This window comes from Diceros bicornis, chromosome 28 (assembly GCF_020826845.1).
Source record: "Diceros bicornis minor isolate mBicDic1 chromosome 28, mDicBic1.mat.cur, whole genome shotgun sequence".
Classification (NCBI taxonomy): Eukaryota; Metazoa; Chordata; class Mammalia; order Perissodactyla; family Rhinocerotidae; genus Diceros; species Diceros bicornis.
The window spans coordinates 8072793-8084828 of record NC_080767.1 but is presented as its reverse complement, the minus strand read 5'-3'; the positions used below and the strand labels follow the sequence as shown (position 1 = coordinate 8084828).

The 12036-nt window shown below is 46.1% G+C and overlaps 1 pseudogene; it reads right to left on the bottom strand.

Annotated features, from left to right (window-relative positions):
- Positions 1–9864: 9864 nt before the first annotated feature.
- Positions 9865–10034, bottom strand: LOC131393657 (small ribosomal subunit protein uS14-like; annotated as a pseudogene).
- Between the last annotated feature and the right edge of the window lie 2002 nt (positions 10035–12036).

The following is a 12036-nucleotide window of genomic DNA, read 5'->3' as shown; positions in this document are numbered from 1 at the left end:
ACTATTGCTTGGTCCCAATTCCATCACAAAAGTGCAAACATGGGCACTCTGATGGTTAATTTTATGTGTCAACTTGACTGGGCCAGGGGGTACCCAGATATTTGGTCAGACATTATTCTGGCATTTCTGTAAGGGTGTCTTTAGTTGAGATTAACATTTAAATTGATAGACTGAGTAAAGCAGATTGCCCTCCTAATGTGGGTGGGTCTCATCCAATCAGTTGAAGGCTTGCATAGAATTAAAAAGGCCAATCTCTCCCCAAGTAAGAGTGAATTCTTCCTTCCCGACTGTCTTCCAACTGGGACCTCAGCTTTTTTTCTGAATCTTGAGCCTGTCAGCCTTTGGACTGGAACTAAACCATCAGCTCTCCTGGGTCTCCAGCTTGCTGGCTCACCCTGCAGATCTCTGGAGGATCCTGACTAATACAGGCACTGACATCATGTGGCAATAGGGATAAAGTATAATTTTTTAGTATAAGCATGTCCTATGCAATATTTGGGATATATTTATACTAAAAAAGTATTTGTTGTTTATCTGAAATTCAAATTTAACTGTGAGTCCTGGATTTTATCTGGTAACCCTACCTGTAGATGACACAGAATATGATTTTATTATTTGTTAAGATTATTATCAAGATATAAAAATTAAAATCCTCCCTGAAAACTTGAGGATGGGTCTGTGGACCCCAACTGAGAAACCGCCATGGTGTTTACGTGAATGGCACTTGTGGGGAGTGATTTGGGAACCTGCCCGCCACACCATTGCACCACCCGGGAGCAAAGTGGCAGGCTCTGTGTACCTTGTGCTCCAGCTCACCATACCACTGCACCAGCAGGGAGAAAAGTTGGCCCTAAGGATCCAGTTCCAGGCAGATGGCTCCTCCCCAGAAGCCTTCGCAGTGAACTCCAATGCTGGCAATCCCTTGGGGGTCACTCTGTGGTTTCTGTAAACACTTGCTGGCACAGAAGAGAATTGTTGCCCACCAGCCACATGCCTTCTGTCTGAAGTCCATCTTTCCCTAGAAGACCCTCCAGACTAGGGTGCCTCACACAACTATTTGCCTCAGTCATCTCCAAAAACCCACGCTCCTTAGGTCAGTGGGACCCTAATCCCCATGCTACTCTGAACAGTCTCTAATCTGACTGAATTTCACACTCCGTCTGGTGTTCCCAAACTCATCCTCTGTGGGTCTGGGGACTCAATTACACTCTCCTCAATATCCTCAGCCTTTTCTCTGGGAGTTCACTTCCCTTTTTGCACCAAATGAAAGCTGGATGTCTCCTCATGACATCATTTCTTCTGCACTCTTTCAAGTGGAGGGCATCTTTCCACTTCAACACTGGGTACCTGAGGGCCTGGAGGTGGGGTATGTGGGTTACATGGGGTGGGTTAAGTAGGGCCTCCTTGTTTTCTATTGTTGATTCTAAATCCATTCCTTCCCCCTCTCCCTTCCAAACACCACTCCTTTGAAGTTCACATTAGTGCACTCTACTCTCATTCGTTAGTGACTTTAGCACCGACACGCGTCTTCCTGTCTCTCCTTTTTCCTGACAGCATTCCTAGTGACTTCAACATCCACATGATGAGCTGTCCAACATGTTCTCCTCTCAAGTCAATGAATTCAATGTCTTTCTTTGATCTTCTCCTCTTTGATCTCCTCCTTGATCTATCCCACCCCAGCCACCCCTTCCCTTTGTCATATAAATGACCGTATCATCACCAAAAACGTAGGCATCCTACTCTCTGACTACCACCTCCTCTCATCCAGCACCCTGGGGGGAGTATTTCCACGCCACCTCGTTAAGACTTCCAATACATTGACCCTCCTACTTGTTCACTATCTGTCATTTCCCTCGTGTTCTCACTTCCTTCCTTAACCAGCTTATTTCTGTGGTTCATCATTATAACTACTCTTTCCAAATAGGCCTGATTCCCTTATTCCACTCTTCTTCCTTTATATTTGCTCTCTGCTTAAGCCTACGTAATCTACCTACTCCATACCTGAACTCAAGCAGGGAAACATCATGGGAGGAAAACACAAACCCAGACCAACTGGTCTCACTTTAAATTCACGACCACAAATCTCAAATGAGCACTCAATCCTGTTCAGCAATCCTACCACCCTTCTCTCGGTGTCCACTTCCTGCTCCCCAGCAGAGTGATTTCACATCTTTACCTCCTTCCTCCCCCACTCATGGGGAGGGCTTCCCAGGAGGGGCCACTCACTCCACCTCCCTGTGCCATCCTCATCTGATGACCTCATCTCCTATATCATTGAAAAAATAGAAGCAGTTAGACAGGAACACCCTTCTCTTCCCACCACACCTCCCAATTTGTCTGAATTTGTTTTTCTGTTTCCTGCCTGCCTCCATATTGCTACAGATGAAGTGTCCCTGCTTCTACAAAAAGATACCACATTCACTTGTGAGCTGGATCCTCTGGGCTCTTGTTTTTTCAATTCTCCCATCTCTGCTACAATTCCCCCATCTCTGCTGCACCCCCCATTTCTTTCTCTCCACTCAGATCACTCCCAACACAATGCAGACCTATTCCATCATCCCCACTGTTTGCAGAGCCTTTCCTTCTCCCAGGTCTTCCTGGAGCTGATGTCCTATTTCCCTGCTGTCCTTCATAGCAGCGTCTCTACTTCCTCACCTCCTATTCTCTGCTCGGCCCTCTACCCTAGGGCTTCTCTTCTTTCCAGTCCACTGGGACTGGTTTTGGTGAGGTCACCAATGACCTCCAGTGGCCACTTCTCTGTCCTTATTAGATCTCTCAGCAGCATTCGATACAGTTGAGCCCTCTCTTCTTGAACTACTTTCTTCACTTGGCTTCTGGAATATAATGTGCTTTTGGCTGACCCTTTGTGGTCTACTTAGCTGGTGGCCTCATTTGCTGCTTGACTTCCAAATGTCAAAGTGCTCGAAGTTTTGGCCATAGATCCCCTTCTTTAGCTGCATCTTCTTTGCTGGTGATCTCCTCTGGTCCAAAGCTTTGAATACACTCTACGCAGCAGTGCCTCCCGAAACTCTAACTCCAGCTCTGTCTACCTCTTGGAACTTGACTCATAAACATCCAACCTCATATTGAGTACTTTCACTTGGAGGTCTAATAGGTGTCTCAGACTTAACTTGTCCCAAATCAAACTCTTGGTTTTTCCCACCTTCAAACCTGTCCCTCAGCCTTCTCTATTCCAGTAAATAGTGCCCATTCACACAGATTATCAGGCCTAAAGTCTTGGATGTATCTTTGATTTCTTGATTTTCTCACCCCTATACCCAAGTCCTGTTGAATGTCCCTCTAGAACTAATCAAGAATCTGAAACTTCTCTTCATCATCAGTATTATAACCTTAGTCCCAGCCAACGTTGACTCTCACGTTACTGCAGTGGCCTCTTAACTGGTCTCCCTGCCTCTGTCCTGTTCCGCTACTCTCTATTTTCCACTCAGCAGCCAGAGTGATTATTTAAAAGTATACATCAGATCATGCCAACTCTTCTACCTAAAACTCTGAAATTTTATTTCAAAGCACCAAGAATAAAGTCTAAACTCCTAATCCTGGCCTACAAAGCTCTGTGTGATCTGGCTCCTGTTTACTTCTCCAGTGTCTTTTTGAGCCAGTCCCTTCCTCATCAGGTACACTAGCCTTCTTTCCGTCCCTTGAACACAAATTATTTCCTGCCTTAAAGTTTTTGCACTAGCTGTTCCCTCTGCCTGGAACTCTTTCTCCAGATCATTCCACAGCTTTCCCTGTGTGGATGGGATCAAAAGGAGTGATTCTGATCAAAGGAGTCATCCAGATAATCTGAATCACATCATCCTGCTCCAGTCATCTGCATAGCACTTAGGTCCAACTAACATTTTCTTATTTGTTACACATCCTGCTGGGATGAAAGCCCTGTGAGAGCAGGGATCTTGTTTGTCTTATTCACTGCTGTATTGCTAGTGCCTAACTCAGTATCTGGTACGTAGTAGACATTCAATACATTTTCTCTCTTTTTTTTTTGGTGAAGAAGATTAGCCCTGAGCTAACATCTGCTGCAATCTTCCTCTTTTTGCTGAGGAAGATTGGCCCCGAGCTAACATCTGTGCCCATCTTCCTCCATTTTGTATATGGGATGCTGCCACAGCATGGCTTGATGAGCGATGCATAGGTCCACACCCCCGGGATCCAAACCAGTGAACCCTGGGCCACCACCAAATCAGAGCGCTTAAACTTTACCACTACACCACTGGGCTGGCCCCAATTCAATACGTTTTCTAAATGAACAAAGGAATGAATGAACAAACATGCTAACATAAAACAATCGTATGCTCCATAACCAGTATTACGACTTGGAAGAGTTTTATTGTGTCTAGTGTGAGGTTTGTAGTCTAATGAAGCCTTTTCACTTGTGCATTTCTCCTTAACTTGTGTTACTTTCCCAATCTCATGCCTGTCTCTGTGGCAGACATGACCAATCGATCAGCACACTTTTTCTTGATGAGCCTGGTCAAGTTTCCACAATCTTTTGCAACTTCAGGCAGACAATATTAATTCATCAGAGCTGGCAGAGAGGATGAAATCCATTTGATATTCCAGCTGGGCTGTGGTCTAATTTGCTTTACAGTGGAGTTGTGTCTGTAGCTTGGCTTTGAAGGGACAAGATTGGGAGGTTGGACACAGTTGGCCAAGATAATGTGATGATAGGAATTTAGATCTATTTGTTCTGTTCCCTGATCTCAAGTACTGACATCCATTCTTTGGCAGGACCCCTGAGCTGGTGGCTGGGCTGTGTCAGGAGGAAGCTTTCAGTGCTGGGTGTTGGTCAATCAGAGTGGCCTATAGTGAGTCATGGTGTGAGTGTGCAGTCTGGCGGAGGAGCCTAGAACATTTAAACATTTCTTTTGGGCCTTAAAGTGGGTAGGGCTGTGGAAGTCATGATTCCTAACTCCAGGAGAAGCATTTGGAGATGGCATTTTTAGAACCAAGCAAGGGAGTAGATATTGAAAAGGAAACCTGATACCCTTGTGTATTCAGACTGTGTACACAAGGGAGATCCACTCCCTTGCTGGAGCAGGTTTGGGGTGAAGATGGTGAGTATGGATTTAGACATGTTGAGATTGAGGTATCTGTTGGGTGTACGCTGGTCTAAAGCCCAGGGAAAGGCTTGGATTGGGGTTAGAGATTTGAGGTCATCACCATCCAGCCCGTAATGGAAGCTGTGGTGGAGGCTGGGATCATTCAGTCAGTATGGCTGTGATGGAGACACGATCCTTGATGACAGCTTGGAGCTCTGAGCATCATGAGACTCTGATGTGTATCTGTATGGCCAAAATTAAGTCACTGACTATTGTTCCCAGTGGGAGCCAACAACCATTGACATTACCCAAAACGAGTGAATTTATAAATGAATGAATGAACAAATCCCTACCATACAGCAACAAGTTCAAGGTCTTCAATCTCAGCCAGGCTCTTAGTGTCACTTGCCAAGCCTTTTACTCATTCTTCTACTTCTTTTAACAACTATTCATACCTCATTTTCAGTTTCCCACAGCCCTCTCTGTATTTCCTACTTCATGGAGCAATTGAGACCATCAAGTGTGACCTTTGCTGTCTTCTCACTTTCCTACCGTCAAATCCAACATCACTCCCTTTATCTCATTCTCAGAGCATCTCTTATTCTTTTCAAGGTCAATCTTTCCACTTATGCTCTGGACCTCATCCATGCCCTCCAGCTCTCTCTCAGACCTTGGTACAATTATCTTCTTTCTTTCCTGTATCTGCTTTCCAACTGATTTACCAATCTTATCCAAATTTTTTCAAAGAGTAGTCTATACTCACCACTCCTACTTCCTCACTGACTGTTCATTCTTCAACCCCCTGCAATCTGCCGCCACCTTAGGTTTCCCTAAGGAGACCAGGAACCATTAGCCAAACCCATTAGAAGCTTTTCAGTCCTGATCTGACTCGAGCTCTTTGCTGCATTGACAGTTGAGGAGTCTCTCCTGTTGGCACTATTCCTTTGGTACACACAACACTGTGTTTTCCTAATTCTACTCTTACTTGTCTCCTTTGTGGGCTCCTCTTCTTCTGTCCTTCCATTAAATGGTAGTGTTCTTCAGGATCCATCCTTGTCTTACAGCTCTTGCCACTCTACAGACTTTCTTTGGGCAATCTCATCCACCCCTGTGGTTTGAGCTATTGCCTGTGTGCTGAGGAGACACACTGGGGGTACCATGGCAAGAACACCCAGGGGTTTCAGATTAGGAGAGCAGTTCTGAACTCCATGCTTAAGCGATGAGGGATCTGGACTCGAGGCAACTCTGGTTAATGTTTCGTTCCCATTGCTTTCTGAATTAGATCTTATTGCAGCTTTTCGTCATCTTGTGTTTCCATATCTGTTAAAGATGTCCACCTAGGGATGACATGTAATCCCTTACAGTCTTGGGATCCCTTTCCCTCTTGTCCCTATTTGATATACAGGATTTTTGTAATTTAGGAGTATTTATCTGCTCTATTCATGATGGACATGGGGTAGGGCACCAAGACACTGGGCTGATTGTCAAACACTCCTGAGAGCTCACAAAGTGAAGGTAGGGGATTTCCTACCTAATGTTTTTAAATTAGAGGTGAAGGATGCACCACTTTAGATCTTCTTGGCCTCACCGTCTCTTATTCCAGCTGTGGCTACAGTTACAAGCTTTGTGTGGACACCAATTTCATATAGGCTCAACCGGATAGTGTCTTACCTAGGCCCATGTTGCATATCTCTCTCCTTCCACCCTGGGGCTTTCTTATTGACTCTCCTGTATGACCCATATGTTGTCCATACATGTGTTAACTCAGAAATATGGGGAAAATTAACATTCCAGGGGAGAAACTTCAACTACTGGAAAGGGAGCTGGTGGATAAATTCTTCCCCTTTGCCCCTTGAAGACAGTCCTAAGACCAGGGTAGATGAACTCATCTGGTTTGCCTGGGACTTTCCTGGTTTTGGCACTGATGTCCTGGGAAATCCCTCAGTCCTGCAAAAACCAGGACAGTTGGTCACCCTACCAACTAAGTTGGTCACCCAACCAAGATACAGATTGCATGGGAACATTTCCATGAGCTTGAATAACGAGGTGCATTTAGCAGTGGCCGTCTCCATAACACATCCTTGTATTCCTCTCCCTCCTTCCTATTTCACTCTGCTTGTCTCTTGCTCCTGCTCCCTGATAAAAAAAAAAGTAGCTCATAAGCCCCCTGACTCTTGCTCTGCTTTCTGGGGCACCCAGGCTAACCCAAAGGAGTAGGCTGACTCCTACTCTGATGATACTCCTGGGTGTCACGGGGGTGGGAAGAGGAATTATTGCAAGGAGGAAGGAGTTTCTCTGAAATTCACATGAGTTTTATTTCAGCCTGTGTAAGCCTTCATCTTCCAACCCTGTTGGCTGAGTCCCCGTTGGCCTTTTTTTCTCACCACCCTAGCTGAGCTGTATGGCCCGGTGACACTGCGCCCTATGTAGTTCCCAGTACAAGCCGTGCTGCTTCAGACTCTGGGCTTTGCTGGTGTCTGGAGTTCCCTCCCCATCTTCTTGTGAGCATCTCCTACTCATCCTTCATGACTCAGCTCGGACACCGCCTCCCCCAGAGCCTGCAGCCCTCCTGGCTGAGGCTGGGGAGAACGCCCTTCTCTCTATCCAGTGCATAGCTCTACAATCTCTTTTCCGTATTGTTCTGTATTGTGTCTGTTCATACACTAGAACATGAGCCCCTGGAAGGCAGGGGTTTTATCCTGTTCAACACCATATCCCAGCACTTGTCATACTCCCTGCTCAGGCAGATTTGTTGAATGGATGAGGGAATTTTCCCAGTAACCCTGTGGGGTTGTGGTGGCATCATTTCCATTTAAAAGATGATACAATTGAGGCTTAGAGAAGGGAAGATGTGGGAGGTTAGAGGCGAAGCCAGGTCACAGGCTTTTCCCACCGTCCCAGTTGTCTCCCTAGACAGAATGTGCCTGGCTTTTCCAAGCACTGTAAGCAGAGGACGGCCGGGGACCTAGAAGCATGCACAGAGTGAGACTCCCAAGAGGCCTTCTAGCACAGTCCTTACCAAGCCTCCCTCCCGCTTGGAGGGCAAGCTCCCAGTTTCACCGCTACCCTGACAGCCGCCCTGCAGGCCTGCTGCAGCCCTCCGCCTGCTCTGGTTTTCAGCTCTCCCTTTGGTTTGATCTTGGAAATGCCCTTACTTTCCTACACATTTAAAATGACTAAAACAATGTTTATCCAGCATTCCTGGGTGTTTTGTTCAGGTTATTAGTCTGTCATTTTGCCAGTTGCCCTCTTGCTGAGTTTAACCTTCATCTGCTCCACCACTCCCACTCCACCTTGGTGTGGTGTCTCCAGAGGTGAAGGGCAATTGTGTAGAAAAGCCTGAAGGGTTGCCTCTCTTGACCCTAAAGTTGCTGCTGAAGCCACTAGGGAAAGGATTGATCCTGGGGCTGAAAGATTTATAGTTGGGGCTTTCCAAACCTGGGAGGGTGCTGTGCAACATCCCAGGAGAGGGTGTGGTCAGGTACGGGCAGGAGAGCTTCACCCCAGGCTGGGGTCCTCTCCAAGGCCAGCCCCGGGCCTTTGGCTCTCTGCTGCCTGCACAATGAATCCACTCTCCTCAGCCTGACCTTAAGGTCTTTTGTCCCCTGGCCCCGTTGACCTCTCCAGCCTCACCTCACTCTTCAACCAACCGTATGATGCCCCTGCTATTACGCGGACGCACCCATGTTTCCTGCCTCCAGACTTTGCCTCATGTCGTCTCTTCACCCCAGGCTACCTTTTTCCCAATGTTTTGCTCCTCAGACCTTCCCTGTCCTCCAAGGATCAGGTCCAATATCACCTCCCACGAAGGTGGGATGGGGGCACTCTTCCTGTCCCCTAGCCCCCCTTAGCCCATCCCTGGCCCTTCCTGTGGCCCTTTTGACCATACTTTACTGTGGCTGGGTCCACGTCCGTACAGTGCTGGGGAAGCCGCCTTTGGCTTAATCCACTCCTGCCAATGCTCAGCACAACACCTTGCTCATGGAAGGTGATCAGTACACTTGTGTGGAGTGATGAGAACAGGTTGTCTGTGGGGGCCTGGCTGCCACAGGGAGGTGTGGGGAGCCTACCAAAGCAGCATGCTCCCTGTCACTGGGAGATGACCATCTCATGGTGACCCTGGACTTGATGGAAGGTGACCACTGAGGCCACTCTCCATTTTCTCATCCAGCACTGGGGCTGAGGGCTCAGAGGCAATGGAGGGAGCACAGCTTTGCTCTGAATGGAGGACAGTTTAAGGCTTTCATGTTCTGAGTCCTGGGAGGAGACAAGATGCCACATCCTGAAAGATGCTCAGCCACCGTCACCCCATGGCCCAGACCGTGAATGGGGGAGCAAAGGATTGGGAGGTCAGTTGATGGTAAAGGAATTTTCAAGAGTAATTTTGAGTATGTGGAGTTTTTCCCTTATATGCTGTGTTTAGCCCCCAACTCCCATGTCAGGTATGTGTCCACCTTAGCACCAGTACCTGGTGTGGGGCTTGGCAGGAAATGTTTGTTGTATAAATGAATGACTCCTCAAACATTAGAATTAGGACCTTAATCATTGTTAGACCCAATCCACATTTTCTGGAGAAATAATTAATAGTAATAACCATTTATTGAGAGCTGAGTCTATCCTAGGACCCATGCTGAGCACGTTACATACGTTATCTAATTTTATCCTTTCAACAACAACATCAGCTGGAAGGTATCATCCCTACTTTTTTTTAAGATTCAAAAAAATTTTTTCTGTACGAAGAGCTAGGGTTGTTTTTTTTTTTTTATCGGGCAAGTGTCTTGGATAATTCATTCAAGAGGATCACTTAGTCCAACTTGACGAAGCCTGTATCCTTCGGGTACTGACAGAAAACTGGCGGCACATATTGAGGCCGTATTTCCGGATCAGATGGTGCCAGTCTGAGCAGAAGCAGCAAGAGTGAGAAGTCTGGCTAAATTTCTGCAGCTGGCTCCAGTAGAGCTGCTGGTGACCCATCTTGCTTCCAGAGTGCAATGAAGCGAAAGGTTGCACAGCTGGTGACTTGCAGAACTTGTTCAGAGCCCACTGGCTGTGCCTGTGCTATACTGCTGCTCACTGCATCTGGAGGAAATAGAGACCCACAGAAAGGCAGAAACTTGACCTGGTCCCCCAGCCCCTTGGGCAGGACGGCCACTTTATCCAGAGGCGCCTTCATTCCTGGGCCTTCCAAGACTCCTGATTGCAAGGACACCATGAAGAGGGAAAAAGAATTTCAAGTGCATTCTAAGAGCCACCTCCATTCTCTTGCTGTGTAGGGAAGGAGCACGCACTCAAAGACCCAGCCAGGAAGAAAGATTTGATCTCCTGGGCAGGATGCACTTCCCATGGCGACGCCTTCTTGAGTCGAAGCTCTGGTATGAAGTAAGACTTGTTTAAAGCAGTTAAAAGCAGCAATCCCCATTGTGTGGAGTGGTGACAGTATAATCCTCCTTAATAATTTCATTCCCTCTCCAAACTCCCCTCCATTATGCATCCTTAAAATGTGACTTCAGACGCCTCTTTCGGTTTCTACTCCTGTAAATGCAGGGGGATTTGGCGAGAGGGGAAGAGGTAAAGACTGTCTTTCTTGTGCTCAAATCACTGAGAGCTGCATCGCTAGAAACACCTCCCCCCATTTTTTTTTGGCTAGGGTTTGTTTTTAAGTATTTTTTTAAATGAAAATTTAAATTATATACAAAGAGTAGAGATATTAGTATATTAAACCTTCACATCCCCATCACCTAGCTTCAATAGTATCAACATATGGCCAATCTTGCTTCGTTTATACCCTATCCACTCCTACCACCTTATTTTGAAGGAAATCCCAGATGCATCTGGGATACATGTATCTTGTATTTAGAAAAGATAAAGGCTCTTTAAAAAATTATCTGCAATATCCTATCACATCTAAAAATTAAAAATGATTTCTTAATATCATCAAATATCCAGTCAGTGTTCTATATGTATATAAAACATATATATATATTTCAGAATCCAGAGATAGTCTACACATTGAATTTGGTTGATATATCTCCTAAGTCTCTTTTTTTTTTTTTAATTTTATTTATTTATTTCCCCCCAAAGCCCCAGTAGATAGTTGTAGGTCATAGCTGCACATCCTTCTAGTTGCTGTATGTGGGACACGGCCTCAGCATGGCCGGAGAAGCGGCGCGTCGGTGCGCGCCCGGGATCGAACCCCCGGCCGCCAGCAGCGGAGCGCGCGCACTCAACCGCTAAGCCACGGAGCCGGCCCATCCTAAGTCTCTTTTAATCAATAAGTTCCCTTTCTTCCTCTATTTTAAAATATGTATATATTTTGAAGAAACTTGTTTGTCCCGTGGAGTTTTCCACGTTTGGGTTTTGCTGATTACATCCCCAGGGGATCATTTAACATGTTCCTCTGGTCCCTGGGATGAAATCTAGAAGTGCTATCAGGTTCAGGTTTGATTTGGGGGCAAGAAAGTTCCTGCCTTGGTGTTGTGTACTTCTTGGTGCCTGACATCAGGAGGCACCAAGATGCCTCCTCTCTCACCTTGGCTTCTTAAGAAGATAGTGATCAGTGGGTTGAGGTGTTTTCAGCCTGATCTGTTCACTGTGACGTTCCTCACTGGCCTTTGCCTAATGGTGTTAGCAATCATTGATGATCATTGCCTCAGGCTATTGTTTCATCAGGGATTTCAAAATGGTGATATTCTAATTCTGATATTACCTCTTCATTTATTAGCTGTAATTCTTCTATAAAGAAGAGCTTGATTCCATCAACTATTTGGTTACTCTGAAGTATAGTTCATAAAAGAAAGGCAGGATGAGTGCTTGATTCTTTTTTTTTTTTTTGTGAGGAAGATCAGCAGAGTGCACGCACTTAACCGCTAAGCCACGGGGCTGGCCCATGAGTGCTTGATTCTTTACCTTTATTTACCTGCTTCTGGAATTATGAGTTTATTCTCAAGCATCCTCCAAAGGTGATGCGCTGGTTAGA